The sequence below is a fragment of the Tenebrio molitor genome, chromosome 2, assembly GCF_963966145.1.
Source record: "Tenebrio molitor chromosome 2, icTenMoli1.1, whole genome shotgun sequence".
Classification (NCBI taxonomy): domain Eukaryota; kingdom Metazoa; phylum Arthropoda; class Insecta; order Coleoptera; family Tenebrionidae; genus Tenebrio; species Tenebrio molitor.
This window is the reverse complement of record NC_091047.1, coordinates 28,573,551-28,599,191: the sequence shown is the minus strand read 5'-3', so window position 1 is coordinate 28,599,191 and position 25,641 is coordinate 28,573,551. Positions and strand designations below refer to the sequence as shown.

Sequence of the window (25,641 nt, the reverse complement as noted above, 5' to 3'; positions counted from 1 at the left end):
CCCTGGCGTGACTCGCACTGGTGGGAAAACAAATAAAATTATTCTTGAAATGGAGAAGGGTTTGCGGTTTCGGGTTCTAAGCCGGTGAGTTCGCGCCTCATGTAATAACTCGCTGGTCAAAAGGATCAAAGTACTACTAAGTTTACAGAACTCGTCTCTTTGATTTATGGCTCGGTGTTACGTCGGAGCTTACGGTTCTTTTGCGTTTTTGCAAGGCATAAAACCGTGGGTGACGAGTTGTCTGCTGTGAAATCGCAAAGAGGCTGTTTTATTCAACCAAAATATAAATAAAACCTAAAAAAACTAGTTCCTTGATGCTTAAATTTGCAATGGTATTTACACATGAAAAGACCAAAGACAAGAGTTTTACAAATTCATTTACTGAATAAAAAGCGTTCTCTAAAAGCAATTCCTTTATACAATGTACGAGTATTATAACAATCCACGTATTTATTTATTATTTTTCTGGACAGGACAATTTTTTTTTAATTTCCAACTCTTGGATTTGACACTGCAGACAGAATACCTAATCGTCAATTAAAACGCCCGATAAGCTTAAAGTGTTTTTGTGGGATAAAAACTTTACACTTTTTTCGTGCAAAAAGAATGGATTGTTTATGATTTCATTACTTCTCAGTTACTGTCATCATCATCAATCTTCTCTGAAAACTGAAATTCTGCAAGTTAATGAAGAAGAAGAGCCAACTTTGAGACTCACTCTATCTTTAGGTGTTTCCACGTCTATGAGCACATGAATGTGGTTTTGAAGAATAGGTAATTTTCAATTAACGAATGGAGAAGAATAATAAAGTAGGTAAATAACAAGGTAGGTATATAGGTATTTATACTTCTTTCGAAATGTGTTGAATAACCTATTGAATGGTGTTCCTTTGGCTGCACGACGTGATATGTGGTATTCAGGTGCACGACAGAACTCCATCACACTTCTTGAGACGTCACAAATTGATTTAACAACAACGAATTTAAATCCGTATGGTTTTTGTGTGAGGACACATGAAGCAATTGGTGTACGCGTCTCCGGTTAACACCATCGAAGAACTATAACCAGTCATTTAGGTAGGTAAGTCGTCGTTACTATTCATGAACCACAACTTCTTTAGCACAAGGGTTGAAAGTCTTCGTCGACAATGAAGAAAGACATTTTGAGCGCTTATTATAGCTCTTTCGTCACGTCAGGTCAGTAAACTGATTACTAACCTACCTTAACGCATATGGTGTTGACGTAAAGTAAGTTTTTTGATGCTTCCCTTTTTTATTCGAATATTTTACTCGAGTGTCTAACATTTTCGTGCAGACACACAGGTGGGTATGGGTTTCAGCGCTTAAACTTGTTTTAATTTTAACTTTTTTGTACAGCGTTTTCGGAAAAAAATTATAAACAAGATCTTGCTTATTTTCACGAGTTCTGTTGGTGGTTAAATTTTACATTATATTCGAATCTAATTTAATATTATAAGAATAGCACTAATGCGGAAGTTATTTCTAGTTCAAATGAGTTGTAGATACCTCCTCAAATTAGCAAATTTCCTTGCGCAATCTGTCACCAGTCGCTACAGTTTTAATGCAAAGGTGTGGTACATGTACTACAGACGTCTTGAAAGTGTCAATGACTTACAATAACTTTACTTTGACACTTGCTTTAAATATTTAGTATTTCAATTTTTATTAACGGAGCTTTCTAAAGAAAAGTAACAAATCTCGAATTATCGACATCCTCCCATTGCGGACACCTCCTTGATAGAGACTGTTTTCCTTGTGTTCCGGATTTTCTACATAAGAAACACATTTTTACAAAAAAAGCCGGACAAGACCATCTAACCAAAATAAACTGCCTTTTTTTAAATCTCTTCTAAACAGGAAAAATTCTCTAATGATATGAACACCTCTGCTCTCTATTACGGATAAAATCTCGCCACCTGTAATTCAGACGTGTCACTGTAATAATAATGGGATCCTTTCCGATAGCACAACCTCAAGAACCAAATTAACTGCGCAAGGTTTGGTTGTTTGATGTTTCCGGCACTGATTTGTTTCAAACCATCCAAACTGATACCTACATTAAAGTTGAATAACTCATTCATACAACTGAAAAGATTACTTTCATTTTCTTACACAAAAACAAAACAAGCAGGAGCTTTTACCAATCCTACATATTCTGTTTGTCTGTTTTTAAGACATAACAAGTTGGACTAGGGTTGGTGGTTGTCATTGCTTCACACAATTATTTATTTTTTTGGACTTATTTGGTAGCAATATCCGTAATGACGAAGTTCAACACGAATGCCAGTTAACTGCCGGGTCAGCCAAGAGTCAGGGTAAAGCTAACGAAAAAAAAAATTAAAAAATGAATATGTACTTAATTTTTAACAAGACTTGTTGGCGTGTTCTATTATTTCATTTCTTAAATAATTCTCAAGGAATTAAATTGTTTTTTAAGTACCTATTATGTACTTCGAAGGTCAAGGTACAGAGGGGTTGTAGTTTTAGTCCTACTCTCAAAAGTGTTTGTTTTATGAAACCAAAATTATAAAAAATAAAAAAAATGATTTAGACAACATTGTTCTTATATATTTTATTACTTAAGTACTTCTAAATACTTAAGTACCTACCAAAGAAATAAGGATCGGTTGTTCACTATAATTTTTATTTATTTTTTCTTTACTTGAAGATGACTGCAAATTTATTTCACAGACAGCAGCACAATTTTTCCCATTGTCGCGTCACGCAAGGAAAAAAGAATATAAGTCTTCGAGAAAATCAATAGGTTAGCGTATGAAAAGAGCAAGACCTGCATGCCTTATATGTGCAAAACCGGCGGTATACTTTCACATTAAAACTGGAACAGCGCCGGGAGTTCTATAGTAAATCCTCAAGAGAGCTCATTTTCAAGAGCTGGGATCCAGGCTTTTGTTGAAAGGGGATTTTGTTAGCGGAACGTTCATTTTTCATAATTTTCATTATACTTACTGTCGGATGGAATAAAAACGATCCCCTACTGGAATTGTTTGTATGCGAAAATGGAGGCGATAAAACAGGACTTCTTTGTTAACATTGTTCTGCAAGATGGGGTGGCTAGTTGAATTTTTGTAGATTTCGCCCAAAATACCTATAGATACTTATGTGAGAGAGTACTTAAGGAAGGAAAATAACGCGACAAAAAGTCAAGGTAAAGAATAACGAAACGAGATAACGAAAGATTCAATGATCGATGTACTCCAACGATAACAAAAAAATTGGACTTGTGACACCCTAATTATGTTAAAAAATTGTCTAGGTTTTCAAAATTTTGTTGCCCTGATAACATCGGGCCCATACTCAACAGACTTAACATATCTTATCAACTTTTGTTTTATAAACACATTTTACAAGCGTAATGTGCTAATGTGTGAGAGAACCATTCTATTTCCAATTGAATCAAGTTGTGAAGAGAATTTAAACTTGTTCTTGGAAACCTGAGATATCTCGTAGGAACAGGTAAATTATAATAGTATATTAAAACATGAGTTTTATAAAACTTATATTAAGACACGAGTCAGATTTGCAGCCCGACTGCCGCAGGCAGGAGTGCCTGTAAATGACGAGTGCTCTTATGTTTTATAAAACGGATTTTTTATGCTATTTTTTCTAATTTGCATATTAAATACATGTTTTTTATAAATAAAATCAATTTTGGTAATTTAGGGAATTTTGTGATAGTTGGTGACATATTTATTTCATGGTTAATATTTAAAGTAAAATTCTAAATTTGAATCCAGACTAAACATACTTAATTATCATTTTTTGCAAGTGAAATTGCAATTAAAGATGAATTATCCAGAAATGCGGCAAATAACAGAAATTACCAGTCAATTTTGCTGCCGGCAATGTGTGTTACCAACTGGGAGTTTTTTGGCATGAGTGGGCCAATTTAAATCGCGAATAAAACGAGCGTTTTAAAGGTCCACGGGTTCACACAGGAGAAAATTTTCAAATTTTGAGTGTCCAAAAAATTGTTATCTAAACCTACGGGCGTCAAAAAATTTTTGTATGCAACTCGTTAATAAAGTATCTTTTTTCTTTACTCGGCGGACTGCGCACTCGCTGCGCTCGTGCGGCTAATTTTCCTTCTCGTAAAAAAAAAGTATTACTTTACTCACTTGTTGCATAAATAACTATTATGCAATAATTACATGTTTTATCTTTTTGATGGTTAATTAAATGAGTTTTTTACCACATTTCTTCGACTTAATGATTTTTTTTTTAAATTACAGATTGAATTTCCCACAATAGAGAAATATGAACCTGAAGGAAGTTGTAAAAGTGGGAAGTAATAACTGTTAGCGATGGCAGGGAGCAATAATTATCGATAATAATATCCTGGTTCTGGACAAAATTGTCGGTGGGAGTTGCGGTTTCCGACTATTGATTCATTTTGCGGCATATCCTTCCTGCCAAACCTTAATGCGAAAAATGCGCCGAAAATAATAATCAACTGTTTATTTTCGCATCAACACAATAGTGGCATACAAGTGGGAGAGCGTTATTTCACGCAAAACAATGAAATGGAGCGTTTTAATACACCACAAGTACTTGCACGATTATTACTCGACAGACATTTCTTTAATTGCTCAATAAATCTGTAACAGTGAACATTATCGTCAAAAGAGCGGATAATAATATTGATATGCTCTTAGATTTCACATTTGTGATGTGCAAGTGGCCGAACATGATTTCAAAGCAAAATAATTAAGCGGGACATATTAAATGCATCAGAAGCATTCGCGTGATTGATACTTGTCAGACATTCATTAGTTGTAAAAGTCTATTGAACTGACTGGAAAAGACAATTGTGGGTGATACACCGTGGATCTCATCCATTAATCTTAACAAATGCCCTACGCAGATCGGACAGCCTAATCGGATAACTTATTTTTCATAGTTTATGAAGATAAATCTCGTTCTACTGCCTAGAAAAGAATGAGAATCGATAAGATGACAACGATAAATTGGAGGTGCCCTATTGAACATTGTTCTTTATCTGTTGAGGCACCAAACTAGAAATGTTTTTGTTTTCTAATGTTGCTTATCAAGTTGTTATAAATTTAACTTTTATTAAATGATTCCAAGTACCACAATATGAAATTTGTGGTCTAGTGTACAAGGAAGAATGATGAATAGCAGAAAGAAAATAGGTGAATACACGCCATGTTATTCCATGTTTAATTGACTGAGTAGCTCGTTCTTTGTCATAACTAAAACATGCTAATCTGCCTCTGTGTCATGCTGTAGGATGGAATTTTTCCTGAAAGATATCATACCTATCACTATCACTGTTTCTTGACAGTTTCTTCTCCAATTATTGTCACAGCGGGGGATTACACATAAGACTACATAAGTTGCAGTCTAGAGGCGCCAAGACAAAAAATGGCGCCGCCAAAGGCGGTCAACGGCCAACCCAAGTACATATCTAAAATACAGAAAAATTCGTTTATAAAATGAAACATAAATAATAAATAAAAAAATAAAAAATATATTTTTTTTATGTTCTTTATGCTTTGCTCTATGTCTCATGTATCTTTCACCAGTCATTATATTTTTGATGTTCATTTCATCGGCAGCTACCTCCATTAGCTTTTATTATTCGGTACATTTTTGGTAATGGTAGATATATGTAGGTAATTGAACGCTTCACAAAATTTATTACTATGGTTTGCAAGCACGAATTCCGCAACATAACAATTTTACTAAATTCGTTCCGTGTTGCGTGCTCATTCCCTTAAATTAAATGATGGTCGAGGAGTTATATAATCTTTTCTCACAATCACTGTCACCTCAAAGACGTGAAGTTATGGAACGAATTTTTTTAACATGGCAAAACAAAAAATGACCCAGAGTTTACTGCAAGAATGCACAAGGAGAAATTAAAGGTAGCTTTTCTTAAATTTAATAAATGTGAATGATGAAAATATTGTTGCAACATTTTTACAGGATAAATTTAAAGTAGATAAAAAATGTAAAAAGTGGTAAATATTGTTTCTACGTATAGTTAGACGGGATTGCGAATATCCCGCCAAGTGGCAGCAGCGGCAGTCTGGAGGGAGAAGACCAACTCCGGGCAGCTGACTGCCGGAAAACCGTAGAGGGACGGAAAACGGAAAAAAGAAGAGAAAAAAAATAGCGAGCACAGCATAAATAATTATTATCGACTTTGGTATTTTGTTGTGCCTTAATTTAACAATATAAAGAGTTGAATTTTTAGGCAAGGCCAAGTAAGAAAAATATGAAAAACATAAATATTGTTTTAAGTTGAAATAACAAAATAATTGACATATACTACAGTGGAAAACAATTTTCTTTTAATGTAGAAAACCTTTGTAAATATGTACGTTGAGCACAATTTCTTGATAAATTAATCTAAATTATTTAAAAGAGGCCAATTTTGTATTTTAGTTTAAAATTCTACGTGGAAACGCTGCAAGCATTCGGGGCACTTTTCCAGATTCCGTATTATTATCGAAAATTTTGCATTGTAAATCAAAAATGTTATGTAATTATGTTATCGAATTCTAATTTAATTTAAAAAATTTACATACTGAAAATTAAATTTGGTTTCTGTAAAATATACACTTGTTTTAATGATTTAATGCAATACACAGGACGCAATGAAAAATTTCTACCCGGATTATTTTGGATGGATACATTTAACACTTTAACTAGGTATTATTATTATTATTCTTATCAATCAGTATTTTGTTCTAATACTATCTACTACAGAATTAAAGATATTTATGCTACAACGCCGCCATTGAAATTTGAAATATACAGTGTGTCCAAAAAGTCTGGAAACACCCAAATGAAAACGTAACGCATAATTTTTGAAAAAAATCTAGACAGGTCAATTAGTGTTTTAAAAAAAAATTCTGCTGATATTTTCTTTTTGGTCTTTTCGATGACCTTGAAAAAGTTATTACTATAAAAAAAATAGGTTTTTTCAGGAAATTTCTTATGTAAATTGAAACATTTTTTGACCGTCGGGTAGGTAATTAAAAGATCTATTAAAAACGGTAGTAAAAATGCGACGTTGCTATTTAAAAAAACCTCTGATGACATCATAATTCTTTCAAGGTCATCAAAAACAGCAAACAGATACCACCAATAGAAAGCTTTTTGAAAATGCTAGTTCACCTGTTTTTGCGTTTTTCTCGAAAATCATTCGTTTCTATTTTATTGGGGTGTTTCCAGACTTTTTGGACACACTGTATGTGAAATAGTTGTTCTTGAGTTTTACTGAAGTTCCTTAAAGTGTCTTTTCTAGCAATACTGTTTTTAGTTTAATAAAAAAAAATAAATAAATAGTAATATGTAGTTTGTTGTCGCCAGAAATGTAGTGGTGGAGCCGTGTTATCACAGTAGTATATTTATCGATCGAGCACCAAGAGGTTGGAAGTTGAATCAAGCAAGAAATTACACATCTAACAGACGGAGGCTACGACATTTTATTGAAAGAGCAAGAAGAAGAAGAAAACTCTTTTTCAATAAAAGACTAATCGATGTGAATAAGAAATGTATCATAAATTTAAGAGTTTAGAAGTAATATGTGATGTAAAAGTTTTCTCATCAATTATGCTGCATGTTTGAGCTTGATTTTTAGCTATTATGTAGGTATATCTGATTTAAACATAGACCAATTTCATTTAGGGAAAAAAAAACTTATCCAGTTAATAACGTCAACATTTTTGAGAGAAGCTACTCATCTCAATATATTTTCAGTTATTTTTTTATTGAGCACATTTTATTTCAAAAAGCTTTTCCTGATGCGCCTTTAGCTTTAGGATTTTAGTGGCAATGTACGAGTACGTACCTTCTGGACAGGAAGAACTGTAAGTTATGTCCAATAAATCATTACAACGTTGCTTAAGAACTAGTGACAGTGTCATCGCCTTACCATTTTTGACATTTTTGACATTCTTAAAGTAACGCTTCAATCAAAAACATTCAAAATCTTTGCACGTCCTACCTTAATGATAAAATCTTTTCACCTTATGTTGTTACAGCAAAATATTACGTAAGAACCTCACCGTTGTCTAAAAATACTGTGACTCATCCATCATCTGTTTCTTAATTCAATTAATTTACATAACCCGATCTTGCTTGGAAAAATAAATAAATTTTACTAAAAAAATCTATTTTGCTTTGACCCACACATGTTCGAAGGTGCTTACCTGCACCGACCGATAATTGCACTCGTACATGCGGAAGTCCTCCAAAAAAGAATCTTCATTTGTATACGGTCGAGTGAACATCGTTTTCTCATGGCGTCATATCCGTTGGGCGTGTTCAGTCGACAGCAGAGTGGCAGACAATATTCTTGAATGAATTACCGCATCATATCGTGATAACCTCATTAGCTAGCTAATTACCCAAAATTTCTGTTTTCGAGGTGTGTCTGCGGCATTTTGTTATCGATCATGACAACATTCTGCGACAGAATGGCGGAAAGACCGCATCAGGATAATATCGTGATCGGAAGCAGAAGCGCTGTGCAGAGTACACAACCATTGAGTCATTGGCATTTTAATAACTCTGATCCGTTGTTCAAAGTGACAACATGGTTATTTATGTTCGTCTATTATCTCCACGCTTGCGGAACATTAAATTTATTTATAGGAAAATTCAGTTGGTGTCCTCAAAAATTGTTGAGAAATGTTGTTATTGACAAAACTTTCTGAATTAATTAGTGAAACCTGTCTAAGCAGAAGTACAATTTTTTTTTGAGAACAAGTGTCGAAAGTGCAAAGAAGAACTTTTGATTGATCATGTTTGTTGCTACGCTACCTCTAAGCATCCTCGGTATAAATATCTATAATCTCGTGATACTCTCGAGTTGACGAGTTCTATATTTATACCGGGTGTTACATTATAATGAGTGCATGAGAAAACTCTATTCATTTCCTTTTCTGCTCTACAAACTGTAAAGCAAACGAAATTGTTGATGCAGATTAATTTGGTGGGATTACTTTATTACTTAACACAATGGGTGTTTATTGAAAACATTTATTTCTTGAATTTTCCTACAAGAGAACTACTATTGCAAACAATTTTCAAGTAAACGATAATAAACAAAACCAGCAATGTAATTTTTTTCTAAATTTACTAGTACAAGTGGTAGAAAAAAAAGGATTATTAATATAATTAGTAGCCTTTACAATCACCTGATTTAAGCTCTATGTCTATAGAAAACGTATGGAATCATACTGAAACGTTAATTAAGGCTAGAATTACAATTTAAATTTACTCTTTACATATTGAGTGCTTAATTGTCTACACAGGCTACACTCTTCTACTGCTCTTAAAGAAAAAGAATACTTTGCTAAATATTGAAATTTTTGTTTGCTCAATTTTTCCTGAATAGAAATAACATTCGATATACTAGGTACAATTTTTTTTTGTAATTTTTGAATCATCCAAAATGTTCATTAAAATAGGAATGTGATGTAATTTTTGTATGCAGCTATACCAACATTAAATGAATTAATTTAAAATCTTCTAACTAGAGTTAGTTATAAATTGATTGAGTGACAGGCGATGATTTCTCTAGTTAATATTTGATTGACATGTTTACGATTGTTGGGACCTTGACCAAATAATTTTTAATGTATGACAAATTGTGGCTCCCTATTAAAAATGTATCTCTGTGATCGCAAGAAATACCCATCTATAAAACAAACAAAGTGATTGTTGTGGTACACAAATCACCAAAAAGCTAATTTTGAAAATTCCCGTTTTCATCTTCATCATTTCTTAATTTTTAAATTTGTTAATCTAAAATATTGATTTATAAAAGTACAAGAAATAATAAGTTTTTTTTACCTTCAAAACAAAGGTTTATCAATCTGTTTTTAAGTTTTTTAGTATAAAAATTAAAAATGTTACATTGTTAAGTATGAAAAGCATAGATCTTTTTTCTGGGCTTCATAAAGGATTGAACTGTTTGTTTCGACTCGCTCCCGAGTGTCTCTTTAAAAATTTAAGGTTCATTTCTGTCCCAAGACAATGTCTGCTTTAAAAGGAAACAGATGTTGGTGTGTTAGGTCCAGAGGAGGGTAGAACTAATGTTCAACACAATCTGTTCCTTCTTCCCGTTTCACCCCAACAACCCTCGACTTTTGCTGAATTACAACTAGGTATATTCCGAACAACTCACTAAAAATTTTCATTTATACCAGGAACTTCTTATAGATTTAAATAAAGAATAAAGGTTCAAAATATGTATGTAATAATGTAATAGGTATCAAGTAAGTAGGTACTTTAGTATCCCCAAATCATTTTAAAAATAAAACAATTCTTGTTAGAGATTTTTTCCACGTCATTTTTATCTGACCTTTAATTTACTTCGCTTTCAATACAATTTTTTAACAGGACTTTAATAAAACAACCATTATTATGACACGAAAATGTTGTAAATAAGCAATTACGACTCATTTTTCTGTAATGATATTTTGTACAGTTTATGTTCAATTACCTTATTAGTCTGTTGCATATTTTATTGGGCTTAAATAATCAAATACTACTCATCGATTGGAATTAGAAATTTAATACATGATAACAAAAGGAAATCTGTTGCATGTACGATAGTTTCATGTCGTTCGTGTTGGGTTTACAAGTGTACTCAAATATTTTCTCTACGTGTACATTTTTTGTCTAAAACTTGTGACTAATTTTTCACAGGAAATTAGTGAAATAACATCAAATGAAGCTTCTTCATTCTTCCTGGAAACATCTCTCATCTCGTAAAATTTAGATCAATGTAGAAGGCGCTAGCGCCATCTGCCTGTGCCGTGCACACCAAACATCAGACCTCAACGATTACTGTAATCATGCATTTTTAACAGGAGAAAATTAAAAATTGACAGATTTATCGGTTGTACCTATATGAGTATATACAGAGGGTTCAATTAAATGTATTTGACTTGATTAATAATCTCCATATTTCAATTTTGTAAAAAACAGTATCGCCAATTATTATTTTACAAATTCTGTAAATTTTATTCATAAAATCCGCTCTCCGCTTAGATACAGTTTTTAAACGCAGTTCAAACCAATTAAGACTGCAGAAGTGTTACTGGTGTGTAAATGTTTGAATTATGTCTAGTTAATTGACTCATTAGTGGTGGATCACAGTGTCTAATTCTTGGGATATTTAGTGCAGAACTAGGAATCCAACTTGCATTTTTAAGAATCAAAGTTACTTAAATCGTTTCATTAATTTTTTTAATGGAACAAAATTCTTAGGAAAGAAACGTTTGTGTGTATAGTTGGTTGCCTACCATACATGGTCTTGTATTTTAGATTTTTTTGTCATCCATTAGGGTTTTTGTTAACATTGATTATTAGACTTTGAAAGACGACCTCCTATATGCGGGAATCGGAATATATTTCAAGGAGGAGACACAACAATTTTAATTTTTACATGTGGTTCAAGTCCGCGTGTCTTGCTGGCTAATTCATCTGGATTCCAATTTCGTCAACCAACATTACTGAACTTCAACCTTTGTATTCTGTACGTGGTGAGTTTTTGTTAACGAAGTTTTAATTTTTCTGTTATTGATTATTAGGCTCTAGCACAAAGCATAGACGATATAAAAAGTGTTCTTGAAATTTAAATTGAACAGGTTTTGCAGAGGCAAGAACAAGACTAGAACGATTGAACAATGGTTCTTTTGCACAAGGTTATATTGATTATAAGTAAATAAATAGTGTTAACGCAATAAAGAACAAATTGCCGACTTAATTGAGCCGCTTTATTTTAATCATTTTTAAAAATGTTTAATTATATAAAAACCAACAGCTAATGAATTTTTTACTGTATAAAACTGGTAGTTGATGCGTGTTGAAATTCAAGTTTTAATTCCGGAATTAGCGCCTTAACCACAGTTAAACCACATCCACAAGATTACGTTTCCCCAGAATTGAATTTTTTAGAACTTGTTATTTAAAGAAAAAAGAAATACATTTCGTGTTGGTAACAGCTTCATCTTGTTTCGAGCTGAGATTTTTTGTTTTGTTTGGAACTAGTTCGGCATTAACAATAATGATATCATCTCACAAAATTATAGATTAATAAAAGTGACAAAAACAAGTATTTATTACACAAGTTTCGCATGGTGGCCACTCGTTTACTTTTAATTTGATTGTAAATTAACGAAAATCAGCCTGTTTGAAAGGAAATACTAAAGTTTATTGGTCGTTAATTTCGAAATTTAATTTCCTACTTAAATGCTGGGTTAATCTTAAAAAACTGTAACACACTGTGTTTGTAAGATGTTTCCTGATTCAGCAAGAGTAGGTACTATTAAGTCGGGAATCTCCCAGAATTAAAGGAATCGCTCCCAATCAATCAGAAGATATTATAATTCGATGGGACACTCTGTACAGAATAATACTATTGTAATGAAGAGAATTTAATCTCATTGTAAATAACTTGCATGTAATTTATTCAGTCATTAATAAAATATGATAGGATCTGCTTACCTTATCTGATCAATAATCTGTCGGCGGAAGTCTTTATCGACGAGTCGCACAGGCATTTATAATCAATTTGAATTTTTTTTTAAATAATTTGAACGTTTTAATTTGATTTGATTATAAAGTATTGCAAAAATCATTACTGATGCTTGGTAATTAATCGATCAAGGAATATTATTAAAGGGGAGTTGAGTGTATCTATCAATTGAAAGTGGGTATATAAATATGCAGCGTGAGCAGTGTTTAAAAATGTTCTTTGAAGCGGAGAGGATGCATAAGCTGAACATACAAACATTCTTTAATCGATGATTATACTTATTTAGCATAATATGTGTTGTTATAACAATGGCTGCTATTTTTAGCCTGGGATTTATTTCAGACTAAGAAACTGGGAAGGTGGATGAAGCGAGGTACCTACATGGAAAATGAAAGTAGGCATGAAAAAAAACAAATGTAACAACGAAAGTCAGAGATGAACTCAGACCCAGAAAATATCGATGTTGTGCATGACTTGATTTTGGGAATTGACTAATTGGATTAAAACGTACAGCAGACATACATTTCTCATTAACAAATCGTGCATCATAATTCATATTCCGATATGAAAAAAAAAAAATGATGAAGTTGATCCTCCACTGCTCAAACGCTGAGCAAAAACGACCGAAAGTGACAACATCCCAGTCGCTTTGTCGCCCTTTTTAGGAGGATTGAGGTTTCGTCTAACTTTTTGGATGGTCTTATAGTTATAGTCGACACGTGGATTATTAGGATGCATAAACAGAAGAACAGGGAAAAAATGGAAATACGAGTACATACTTTCCAAAGAAGTTTCGTATATTTACAGAAGTATGTTTTTTGTCACAGATGGAGTAATTCTGATTCCCAATGAACATGTACCTAATTACTGTTCTTTTCTTTGGTCCTATCCTCTACTGATTTATTGGTATCTAACAATGCGTGGAGTCGTGGTATAAAAAGAATAACTTGTGCAATTGTGCATGGGACAAACTGATCTTGGCATGGATTAAGAAGTAATTTTATTCTATTTATGTGTGTCAGTTTGTTTGTAATTGAATCTTTTTGTCTGGACATTGTTACGGAAAGATTACAAACATGTAGGTAACGAGGATGTTGTTCTTTATCGATCATACTTCTTGTGAAATAGGAGCTACCCCACTTCAACGCTAATATACATACCTACACCAACTCACCAACACTGAAAAAACATGTATACCTTGCGTGTATTTCAATAAGAACAAAGGAAAAGTTTGAATGAATGCCTGATCTCTCTCATATTTGCCAGATTTGGCTTCTTTATTTGCGAAACTCAAATAATTTTTCATTAAATGTTATGGCAGCTTGAAACAAAAATTACTCTTGACTTTTCATCTGTCATACATTGTACATAACATTAACATTTTTCTTCGTATTTTTAAACAAACCCAGAAATTCTTTTTCATATACAGTGTGGAATAAAATGATTTACATCTAATTACCTTTGGAATTTTTGCACATGTAAATTTTCCTGTACCGCTCTACTTTTTTTTTGAAGTGCCGAACTATTAATTCTGTCAATAAATGTCATCAATCGAATTGACAATTGTTACAATTTACTAAATTGAATTAACAAACGTTGGTGGCCACTTTCAACACTAGCTGTGACTTGCTTTTGTTAGCTCCTTTTTAATTTCAATCTTTACTTTGCATTCATATCATCCCTTCGCAATAAATCACATTTGGAATTTTGGAATATTTTGAGGTTAGGCTTTCTTTTTTTTGTAGAGCGGCATTTCGTATTTTTACAAGGGTAATGCAAAGGTAACTAGATGTAAATCATTTTATTCCACACTGTATAATACAATAAGTGGTCTAATTTTTTCCGACAAAATTTGTCATTTAAGACATGAGTAGCTTTTGCAACGAAAATTAATTAATTTTCCAAAAGGAAAAGCTACGAATGCCTTAAATGACAAATTTTGCAGAAAAAATTGGACCACGAATTGTATTCGACAATCCACCGAGAAAATTTTTATTGAGTTGACCTAATAAATTTGACGTTTCATTTTGACATACATTTTTTCGACTGTAATTACACGAGAGGTTTTTTTTGTCCGGATAAAATTGAATTTTTTTTACGATAATTTGGTTGCTTTTTAAATTGACGACACAAACCACCCGATAAAAAAACGAGTCCGAAGGACGAGTTTTTTTATCTGGTGGTTTGTGGAGTCAATTTACCAAAAAGAAACCAAATTAGAGTTTAAAAAATGAAATTTTATCCTGGACGAAAAAAACCTCGAGCGTAATTCGATGAGATAATTTAATGAATAATAATAGGTAGGTAATTATGAAAAATTGAATTGGCCATTTTGCACGTCAATTTATTGCAAGCTGTGTCAATGTTTAAGATTGTTGGTTCGTTATCATAACAACAAACAATAATCAGGTTCGAAAAAGTTTGCCATGGAAGTTTAAGCACATTTTATCCAGATGCAAAGTTAGGGTTAACTTTATCCGATGTCCAAGTGACAAATACATCGCGGCTTATGGGATTTTTTATACATGAATTAAATTATCAAAGAAAAATTAAAGTAGGTACCAGAATGGAATGGAATATCGCTTTGATTATTTTTTATAACATTGTATTGTAATTTCTCTATAAGAAAAGTTAACGATGAACAGCGTTTGATATAAAATCGAAAGAAAAAAGTTTCGTTTATTTCGTTCTAACTTTATAAATACTCGACAGAAATAAATCACGAGATGCACGAGATAACTAGCTGGTTGTGCTCATATAAAAATATCCCGAGACCCGACACCATGCTCTGCGTCTCGGTTTACATTTACTAAAATAAACACGTAATTCGGGTAGCGAAGAGCTAAGAGATGTAAAACATACAAAATGACTCCCCCGACACTTATCCTTCTTACTTAAGTGCTTCATAAAGCTAAACAAGCTTATGATTATTTTCATCGATGGCGATTCACCTCACTTATTCCAACAAAGAATGGACAGTGTATTTGAAATTCCAGGATCACATTTCAAGAAAGCATCATTAATTAAAAAAAAAAAAATTAAAAAGGAAACGCGATTTTATTTCACTTTATTCAAAAATCCAAATTTAGAAAATGTCATTCGCAGCTGTTCGTATTGTAACTGTCATTCTCGACGCTTACTGGCGACAGCCAGGATTTATTTTTCGTGTTTTATCTGTAAACCGCATTTTTATGATCACACAGCATCGAAAGACGTTTTTGTTTTATTAGAAATAATAAATTTACCAGAAAGTCACGAAAACGAAACTAATTATAACCGGAACATTACTCATTGGATTGTAGCTAGCCGAGTATTATTATTTTAATAATTTTACCGTTGTTGTAACAGCTGGTGCGCATCTGAGGAGGATGAGGAGTGTAATTAAATTTTTGTACCCTAAATGTACCTACCTTGAACTAATTGAATGACGGTTTAATCGGAATAACAATTTCTGAAAAGTGTTTAACAGCCGAATGAGTAAACAGATTAGTCAAAAGAAATTTGTAATTATCTTATTTGTTTGCTGCTGATAAAATAATTAATGTGGTTTACGCAGTGACACAAAGTAAATCTAAACAATGTTTGGAAAACAACGGTTGTTTCAAGATATTTAAAAAATTCAAAATTAATTCACGCACTTTGAGGTTTTAAATTCCTTTGGTTTTAGTGGGGATAGTTTCACCACCTCCCTTATTGGTGTTCCTTTATTGTCCTGTTTAAATCAATATCAATAATTTATCTAGCAATCAAAAGCTGCAAAATAAATAAAAAAACAAGTAAATCGTCACTTTTTAATATGAGAGAAATATGTGTAGGGAATGAGACGAAACGTTGAAAACAAAGTTGGTGTCTACTTTTTCTCGTAGATACCTAATTGCAGAACAAAAATTTTGAAAAATTAATCAATAACGTCTGATGCTTCTAATACGAGGGTGATGCATTATTTATTGTTATTAACTCGGATGCGAGTGGATTTCTTATTGTAAAAGATTTATTACAATCAATGAAACTTTTATTTAGGATGATCAAAGTATGGAGTGGGGACACAAGGATTCCTCACTTCAGCGGGAATATTTATTCTTTGATGGAATGCTTTTGACTGACTTGATTTTGATTGAAGATGATTACACAGAATTAATTTAAAGAAAACGAAGGTGAAAACTGAGTTAAGGTGTGCTACTCAACCAGGACAAAGTTCCGGCTTAGAAGAGACATAGTTTCGTGGCTGCTATTCATGCATAATGTCGGTTTCAAAATAGCTCAAGTAACCTCTTTATTTGCCAGATTTAGTCCTGAATGATTTCTGCTCGAAAGTACATAATTAAAGGAAGGAATGTTCACGGTTACTTTTTTTTTGAAAAAATGAACATGCAATGATTAATTGATTAATATAGAGCCTGTCCCAGAACTGCCTTCCCATAGAAAACAGGCATGAGCCGACAGCACACAGCACTTGATGCCTTGATGGTGCTCAACTCTGATTGGTCAAGTTTAAGATGTCTTTTTTCGATTATCGCTTGAGATAGGACTTTTTTCTTTAAAATTCAGATTATCACATTTACCCAAATACTCTCTTTTTTCTCTAGGGAGGCAGTTCTGGAACACCAGCATAATGGAACATTTAGAATATGCATTTTTACAAATTTAAGAATGTAGGTAAACCTTTAACTAGATATAACATGAGACAAATTAACTACCAAGAATTCATTCAGATGTCTTTGTTTTGATTCACATGTCTTTTTCTTGTCTTTCCGATTTATGAAATACCATACTGTAGCAGTTTTTAAGTTGTAAATTGTGACATTTCAATCCTGAAGGTCTTATGAAATGGCCTTAGCTAGAAATCTTGCAAATTTTTTGCTGTTAAGAGCACTCATAATTGGTAAGCGAGAGGTAGGTCTTTCGATTCACGAGGATTACTCCAGGTGGTCACAAAATGAAGAAAATACTCGTAGATGTAAACCTGGATTAGAAGCGCCACGGAGCGTGAAGGTGGTGCTCTTAGTTTTTCCGCTCTGAGGGATTGATTTTCAACTTCTCGGGTAATTGGTCACGATTGGTTGGAAGCAGCGTTGTGACAACAATTTGTAGAAGAATAAGATCAAGCATCATATCGTACCGTCCACATCTGTGCCTACTTCTTGAGGTGATTTCAAATTCTCCTCAGTGATGAATCTTTACTGTAATGGTTGTCGTTTTGCAGACATAGGTCTGCAGAGCATTATGGAGTAAAAGCCAAATTTAGGAATAACGGAATTTAAAAAAAAAAATTTTTTTGCTCTTCGTTTCCGGCCAGTGGCATTATCGCTTTTTTTTTTAATGACAACCCTTAATTATTTTTTTGCACATTTGGAGAGATAATTAAATTCTAATCTATGCTCATGGACTTTGCACGACCGTTAGACAAATGGTTCTTGAAATATGAATTTATAAAAATGAGAGTACTATTTTTGATAAGAAAATGGCACTAATATGGCTGAATTTCGATATCTCAATATCGGTAAAATAAATCTGATATCAACAAACTAAAACAATAAATTGAAACAACATCCAAAATGTGAAGTCCATTCAAAAATCAAAAATCCACCAACGTCGCATTTTCCTCGATAATTACTATCGGCAACGTCTAGTGTAAAATTTGGGGAGAATTGTAATTTTGAGGTTAAGTGTTTATAACCGTCAAATTACTCAAATTTATCGGGGGTTCGTGTGAATTCTATTCTGGGCATGTTTAAGTAAAAATAATAAGAATTAATAAATAAATGAAACGTGCTGAGCAATAATAAAACAATTTGAACGAAATTTGAATTTGAATTTGAATTTTATTTTGAATCAAATAAATGCCATAATTTATAGTTACCAACATAATAAGAAAAATAACTACCTAGGGTTTTTTAAATTTTACCAACCTAAAGCAGAGGTGGTGGTTTTCTGATTTTTTAATGGACTATATACTCAATTTCATATAAATGTGCATCTAAGCAAGCCATGAAAATCTGATTTTCTGTTGGTATTAAAGCTAAAGCTAGTGACTTTGACTTTCAAAGTTGCTTGCTCTGGGCGAACCCGATTTGACTAATTTTTCAGTTTTTGTCCATTTTAACATTGCTGATTTCAAAAGCAATGTTACGTCTTTTTACTGATTAAATTAAAGTAATTCTTATTTGTTTTTGTCTTTGTATTTTTACCAAGTAAAGATTTATTGGACATGACCTTCATAAATGTCACTTTTGTAATGTAACTAAATTAAAGGTGCTTTTACAAATGCACAGCTCACTTGATGAACATTTATATGAAATCAATTATACATGAAGTCGCGGACAAAAAAGTGTAAGACAAGTCTTATTGAGAAAAAATAGATAAAACTGAGTGGAGTACACCAGGGTTACTATAATAAATAAATAAATATATATTTTAATAGTAACCATGGAAAGAGTAATAGTAGTTTATTTAACTTGTTTTACTCGCGCTTTGAACTGGCCCACTCATGCCAAAAAAAGCCCAATTTACAGTTTTACATTCATGCCAAAAAGCCCAATTTACATACGAACGAGCTGAATACAACTTTTTTTTTTTTTGTTCGACGAGCCCCTTAAAGGCCCCAAATCGCTTTAAATCTTTAAAATTAGCTTGACGTTTCGTTTTGACAAGTTGTGATGTTTCTCAAAATCCGTTCACACAGGAGAAAATTTTCAAATTCTGACAGTGCCGAACAAAAAATAGATTTACATTAGCGAAAAAAAATTGTCCTACTTTTTTATGTCCGCGACTATACCAGGTGTAGAATTGGTTTACGAGACATAGGATTTTACATGTAAAAATAAAATGTTTTGATTATTGGCTCCCCTAACTATTTTATGGCAAAATAGTTAAAATGAAAGTTAGAGGGAATTAAAATTACTGTCTAATTTCAATCTTAGTTTTTTTCTAACATCTTGTGGTACAAAAAAAAGCCAAGAAAAGAGTTACCACAAAAATACTAAAAAGTACTACCAGGCATGAAATTTTATTTCTTTCTTTAAATGGTATTATGGAGGATCTTCTTTAAGAAACTTCCTTGCTTGCTTTCCCAGACCCACCAATTTCAGCCAATTCGAATCGAAGAATTGGAGAGAAGTTTGAACATTTAATGGAAGATACCTTTTCATTCCTCCTATCCTGTAGTCCTGTACGAGTTCATTTGAAGGGCAGATCAAAAGAAAATTAAATAGTAGTAAAACCACCCGACAAATAATTTTAGAAGTCAAATTTCATTCCTAATACTGCTTTTTAGTATTTTTGTCTTAACTCCTTTCTTGCTTTTCTTTCAGTACCACAAGATGTTAGAAAAAAAACAAAGAGTGGAATTAGACAGTACTTTTAATTCTCTCTAACTTTCATTTTAACCATTTTGCCATAAAATTATGCATGTAAAATCCTATGTCTCGTAAACCAATTCTACACCCGGTATGTATACAATCAAAGTAAATGTTAATCATTATTAGAACTCAGGAGAAAGCTTGGTGTGGATTGCTATTAGTTCATCTCATGATCTTTCCTTCAGTTGTTCGACTGTAGCTGGCCACTTGAAATGGAGGACGGAAAATAAAAATGATCGAAAAATGTTTCTGTTTAAGGAATAAGATTGTCCTGTTACAGTTGGTTGCAATCAGAATAAAATTGACACATTTTTACAATTTTCCCATAGTGTGAAACCTTCTTACGAGAGATAGGTTAGAATTAACGTCAAAATTCAATGACATTTTTTAAATTATTTCAATGGACAAAATCAAATTTACATTAGGAAAATTTTCGTTTCCCGTTTTTTTGAAACCAACTGTACTATTGTAAATATGTATATCCTGTTCACGTTGGATTGAACATCAGTGGTGCAAATCGCATACATTTGGCATTAACTTTCATATGAGTTGTCATAGTAACAGGTCAGTCATTTGCACCACAGCTGTTCTTCCCAACGTGAACAGGTATTAGTAATTATTAACATCTGTAATATTTCCTTTTTTGAAAAAACCCATTATTTTAACTTTCTGTAACATAATAATTAATACTTTTAAGACGCATGTACCACACACTTGAATTGATCATGGGACTAGAGGAAACCAGTCTGAATTCTCTGTTCCTAAATCCATCCACAAAATCTCATAAAATAAGTATAAAATTGGTGAGGTACCTTTACCCCATCTCTCACTTGGTGAAATATTGTACAGTGTATGGACATTTCGATCTGCAGTCTGAAACAACATGTTCTGTGTGGTGCTCTATACGGATAAAAAATCTGATATTTATCTGAAGGCTGAACTGATCGTCTGTGGAGGCTTTAAGAGCTTTAATCTCCATTGTTGCTAGCTTCAGTTATTGCAATTTCAGGGAGGTGTTTATTAATTTATATTTCGTCACAGATATCGACGATAAAGGATTAATCAGTTACTAATTGATTTTCCAACATTTTCATATGTTTGTAATCAAGTGTTTAAAAATGCATACTTATTCTTTTTTGCCATTCGATTCCGTTATCCTTTTCACTTTGTTTTCTACATTTTTTTTCATAGTTATTTGGATACTCCTACTTTAGATATTTTAATCTGCAGTTAGTTTTCAATATATAGTTGTTTGACTTGACATTTCATGCTTGATTAACTCTTCTTCCGTTATTTTCTGAAACATAATCTCAACGGTTGGTATTTTAATTACTTTTCGTCTTCATTAACATTTAACTAAAATAAAAATGTAATAGTAACAAAACAAAGTTGTTTTTTCATTTTTGACTCCCTGTTTTATTAACTCATCTCTGCTACGAAGGTACATGGGAAACAAACTTGTGTTTAACGCACATTTCTCAATTACCTCTTCCTTAATTTAAAGTAGGTATCTTCTGTCTTCCTTTATCATTTTTACTGCACTACTCATTCTAATTTCTGTTCCAAAGCTCTATTCCTTCTTTTCACAGACCACCACAACGACAACTTTACTTCACCTCTACCTTTGCAAGTGTGACCAATTACTGGAACATTTTTTAACTGCCTCTAATCCTTTAGTTCAACTTAGAGTCGCTTCATAAAACCGATTTTGCGATTTCACATTGAAATGTATAGTGTGGAATTACGCACGTATCTAATTGTGATAATTTTTGTAATGGAATGAAATGTACTTAGCAGAAGAACCAGATTAACTGCAGCTGTAAAAGTTTCATTGCCACATGATGTGGAAAAATTTGTACCCACAGATCGCAATACAATATGTTTATGTTACCGCCTTAATCAAAGTGTGGGTACGTTATGGGTATGACTAACATAAAACAAATTTCATTGGAATGTCATAAAAATAGATTGTTGGGACTTGATTGGTTTTATTACAGGGGCTGGCCAAAAAGTCATCAGTCATTATATTTTCCAAAGTCATCATCCTATTCGTAAGTATATTTTCATTAGTTATCTCTTTTCTAGAGGAACTTTTGTGAGACTTTAATTTCGCAGAATATTAATCATCCAGTTATTTTGTTTGTGTATTTGTGCCAACACTTCACAGTATTCTTACTAAGTATCATACGTACAGTTGCGGCCAAATAAAAGCGACCACTAAATTGACATTTTATATCATCTTTATAAATTTTGGTAATTCAGGATTTAAAATGAAAGTTTCTCTGGTAACCAGATACCCTTACCTGTGGCACAACATAACAGTGACGGGTGATGTCAATTTGAAAAATACTTTTCTATGTTATATCCTAGGAGATGATTTTTCAGGTGATTTAATACTTAATTCCGATTTACAACAGACAAAATTGCTGCCCAGTTTTATTTGGCCGCAACTGTACAACGAAAGGATAATATAAATCACAACTGTATTATTTTTAGATTAATACAAATCTCGTATAGTGAATTCATTTTTGTAATGACGAACTAGCTGGAACTTTTTTTTTGTTAGATTTTTTACAAAATAAATAAAAACTGGACAGTTTGCAAATATTTAAATTGTCATATTATTGTCGCTGCCACAATGAATGAATTTCCAAAACGGAATAGAGCATCAATAAGCAAGCAGACGAAGCAGGACATTTTAAAAACTTTAAACAATATATGTAAAAGAAATTACGCATGGAGATAATGGAAACGTAATGGAAAAAGTACAAAATTGTAGAAGCAAATTACGTGACCCACAACCTAACTTTTTAAAAGCCCAAATTCGCGGTAAAAATGTGTGCTCACAAGACAAAAATTACTAAATTTAGTAACTGTAGTTCGTCGTTACAAAAATGAATTTACTATACATTTAATTATTAAAAACATTTAGACAATTAGTCCACCGAAGGCGTGGCTTTCAAATACATACATATTCTCATTTAAGAACACTTGAACGTCCTAATAGTTTCAATAAGGCCTGCTTCCCCTTTCAATAAATTTAATTAAAAAATATTTGGTACGCTGACAGATTCATCTGACAGCGTGCACGAGTCGGCATTTGACAGCTCGTATGCATCATTTTAAAAATAGAACAGTCACGATGAAGGCATCGGAGGACATCCGGTTTCATTTATTTATTATTATTTTTTTGCATTATTGTTTGTGTTTCGTACACAGTTACTGGGTGTTCCCATTATGTCGATTTATTTGCCTTTGCGCTGTGCTCGTCTAGGATAAAATACTGTTATTCCATTACAGATTTTTTCCTTAATTTTCATTGCCCAGATGATGCTGGTTACGATCTAGGGAGAGTGGAGCAAACAAATACCACTAAGAAAATATACCAACACGGCACAACCATCAAAGCAAACTCCACAAAATTTGAGTTTTAGCCCAAATGTTCTTCTTAATTTGTTTTTATAGCGAAATCTTTTCTTCTTAATTTTTTTATTTGTAGAAAACAATCAAACCAAAAACCGAATGTCTAAAATACTATTGACTTGGGTAATTTAGACCGTTAAGACAAATAATAATCAATTAAAAAATATTTGGTACTACGGCGTGATCAAGAATGACTGAATCTGTTGGTAACAATGAAATTTGGCAAATTTGAAATTCACCGTCAAAGGTTCATTTTTGTAATAGCATAAACATAACTGGCATAACCAAAAATGTTTTAATGTGGTCTCAAGTTAAAAAATCCGCTCAATGCCAATTACGAGAAAAAAAAACACCAGTATTTTTCAATTGTTTCATTGCCAACAGACTCAGTCATTGTTGATCACGCTGTACTATGTATTTAATAATCATGGAATATTTTTTAAATTTACGTTAATCCAGTTGCTGATTGATAATCATTATATTAATAAATTAATCTGGCCTGAATGCCGTGTCACCGGATGTATGGTGGGTTAGAAAATAATCATTACTTGTTATCCGTAATGAATGATAAATAAATCCGGCCTCGATGCCGTACCCCCTGTTTAATTCAAGGAATACACAAATTTAAACAAAGTATGAGTACTTAAATTATGAAATAAATCATTATGATTTAATTTTTTGTTTATAAAATCAATTAATTTTTACGAGCATAACTTTTTATTGGACGTTAAACTGTAAGCGTAAAACTTGTAGTACAATTTTTTTATTTAAAAGTGTAAATCCTGATATGGTAGTCATAAAAATTAAAAAATTAAATGTAAGTAACTACAGTCCTGACTCTAGAGCGTTGGCACTCAAAGAAATGTCTTACTTATAGATTTTGAAAAGTTGTTACAGCATTTTATTTAAACAGAAAAAGTATATTTTTAGTAAAAAAAAACATATCCCACAATACATACAGTGTGGAAACTACTTATGGAATAAATTCAGTAATTTTAAAACTAATGACATTGGTTGAAAACGCTGAAATAAGTTAATTTTTATTTCTCATAAGGCGTATTTTAAGTTGCTTCACTTGTTCACGACGTCATCCATTTTTGAGCTATGACGTCATCACCGATTTTTTTAAATGACAACCCTCACTTTTTTCTTCTCTTTCTGATAGACCTTACTGCTACCCAAACGACGAATGAAAAAAAATGGTACCTTACATAACAATTTTTTTGAGAAAATGACAAATTTTACGTCAAAAATTTAATTTAATTTTTAATGTAAACGTTTAAATTGACCTCAAACAAAAACCAACAAACATCTAAGGGTAATAATGAAGTGTAAAGCAAATGTTGAAATTGTCCTCCGCCAACCATTTGGCAGTCACCAACACTTTGTACACTGCGCTCAATAATGTCAGGGCTTATTTGTTCCATTTCAGCGGGAATTCTATGCCGTAAATTTTGTAAATTATTAAAATAAACCTTCGATTTTAACTAAACCCATTGAAAAAAAAAATTACTTTTTACTTAAAATTTGTCATTTTCTCAAAAAAATTGTTATGTAAGGTACCAATTTTTTTCATTCATCATTTAGCTAATAGTAAGGTCTATCAGAAAGAGAAGAAAAAAGTGGGGGTTGTCATTAAAAAAAAAATGAGTGTGATGTCATAGCTCAAAAACAGATGACGTCATGAACAAGTGAAGCCACTTAAAGTAAGCATTATGAGAAATAAAAATTGACCTGTTTCAGCGTCTTCGACAAATGTGATTAGTTTTGAAATTACTGAATTTATTCCATAAGTCGTTTCCACACAGTATACTCAACTATTTTTTATAAAGTTTTTCGTTTGTAAAAGTTGCAAGCATTACATCATCCATAGATCTAGTTGCATTTTGTCTGTGGTATTTATTTATCAAATGTGTCCATACAAATATTTTTTGAATTCATTTAGGACATGTGGATCAGTAGGTATCAAAAATTTGAATTTTAGAAATTTTGAACAACTTTGGACTATTCTGATGGAAACCATTAGATTTTAAACTGAGCTATTTCTTTGTTGACTTAATTTATAGTTCTGTAAATATTTTTTTGGAAATTAGAAATAAACACATGAGCAAGGAAACAAATATTTATACTTACTGTAATTCTAGTAAAAATATTTTTTGTTTATTTAAATATTTTCTAGAACATAAATTAAAAAAATATTAGTCATTTTAAAGTTGAGGAAATGTTAAACCCAATCTGCCAAGATATTATTATTGCAGTTGTTAATGTATTATTATTTATTACTACATATCGACTATT

General features: G+C 32.2%; 1 long non-coding RNA gene across 1 annotated transcript; it reads left to right on the top strand.

Annotated features, from left to right (window-relative positions):
* The first annotated feature begins 11,106 nt into the window (after positions 1-11,106).
* Positions 11,107-13,429, top strand: LOC138124051 (uncharacterized). Its single transcript, XR_011156990.1, has 2 exons — positions 11,107-11,567; positions 12,905-13,429. It is a non-coding gene; the product is annotated as an uncharacterized lncRNA (long non-coding RNA).
* The last annotated feature ends 12,212 nt before the right edge of the window (positions 13,430-25,641 follow it).